Source organism: Panthera onca, chromosome X (assembly GCF_046562875.1).
Source record: "Panthera onca isolate mPanOnc1 chromosome X, mPanOnc1 haplotype 2, whole genome shotgun sequence".
NCBI lineage: Eukaryota > Metazoa > Chordata > Mammalia > Carnivora > Felidae > Panthera > Panthera onca.
Window position 1 is genome coordinate 31,418,810 of NC_138357.1, and position 1,630 is coordinate 31,420,439.

The 1,630-nt window shown below is 47.3% G+C and overlaps 1 pseudogene; it reads left to right on the plus strand.

Moving 5' to 3' along the window:
• Positions 1–233: 233 nt before the first annotated feature.
• On the plus strand, positions 234–856 carry LOC145713655 (large ribosomal subunit protein eL34 pseudogene; annotated as a pseudogene).
• Positions 857–1,630: the final 774 nt, after the last annotated feature.

Consider the following 1,630-nt stretch of genomic DNA (forward strand, 5'->3'; position numbering starts at 1 on the left):
TCATGCTCCCTCTCTCAAAATCAATAAACATTTAAAAAAAACAAATACAAATTACTACCAAATTAAGAAATGTCTGTTGTAGGGGCGTCTGGGTGGCTCGGTTGGTTAAGCATCCGACTCCCGATTTTGGCTCAGGTCATGATCTCATGACTTCGAGTCTCGTCGGGCTCTACGTTGGCAGCGAGGAGCCTGCTTGGGATTCTCTCCCTCCTTCTCTCTGTGCGCCTCCCGGACCTGCGCTGTCTCTGTCTCTCTCAAATAAATAAAGAAGTAAAAACTTTAAAAAAAAAAATAAAGAAATGTCTGTTGTAGAAACTAAGTCACTTAGAACTGCATAGAGTAAAAATTAAGAGCCTTCTGACCCCCTTTCCTGCCCCATTCCCACCGCCCTTAGGAAACCGCTGTCATCGGGTCTTGATACTTTAATATCCTCCCTCCCGCTTCTTAAAAAAAAAAAAAAAAAGATCAGGGGACAACGTCTGTAGGCATTCAGAATGGTCCAGCATTTGGCAACCTGTCGTAGGCCATCGTTCGCTACAGCCCTTAACAAAACGAGGCTGTCCCAAACCCCTGGCAACAGAATCGTCTACCTTTATACCAAGAAGGGTGAGAAGGCACCAAAAAGCATGTGGTATGTGCCCAGGCTGACTTCGAGGAGTTCGTGCCGGGAGACCTGAGGTTCTTACGAGGTTGCCTACGACGAAAACACACGTCAGCAGGACCTATGGTGGTTCCGCGTGTGCTAAGTGTGTTCGTGACAGGATCAAACATGCTTTCCTTATCGAGGAGCAGAAAATCGTGGTGAAAGTGTCGAAGGCAAAAGCACAGAGTCAGAAAGCGAAATAAAAACAAACAAACAAACCACGAAGGGTTGTTGAGTAATAAACAAATCAAAAGGCTTGTTCTGTTAGAACAACAACAACAACATCATCTTTTCCATGTGATTCGCAGCTTGCTGTTTCCACTTAAAGTATCCGCCTGAAAGTATCGCCTGAGTAACTTTTTGGAAAAGGTTTATTTATTTTTGAGAGAGAGAGAGAAAGAGGGAGAGGGAGAGAAAGACAGCACAAGAGTAGGGGAGGGGCAGAGAGAGGGGGAGGCAGAGGATCCGAAGCGGGCTGTGTGCTGACAGCAGAGAGCCCGATGCAGGGCTCGAACTCACGAACCGCGAGATCATGACCTGAGCCGCACTTGAACGCTTGACCGACTGAGCCAGCCAGGTGCCCCAATACACGGTATTTAAAAAAAAAAAAAAAAATCAATGTGATAGATATTTGGGTGCGTCCAAATCCTACTACTAGAAACCATTTGAATACATCCGTATTCAGGTTCCCCCCACTGTCTGAAAGCGTAGTGTTGCCTTGAAACCTTTTGTAAACCGAAGCGGCCTAAAGCAAAAGGTATCCCCTGCTTTCCAGAAGTTTGCGTGAGACCACGTCGCTTTGCTGAAGGACCCTACGGTATAGTTCGGTAGCAGCTCTTTTCATAAAAGCCAAACACCTCTTCGCATTTCTGGCGGTAGTACCTGCTTCCTCTGTGCGTGCGTTGGATTCCACCCCCTTCTACGCAGGGACCTGACTCCCGCAGTGCCCCCGTCCCTCCTGCCCCTCCCTTTACTGTGTCTCTCCTA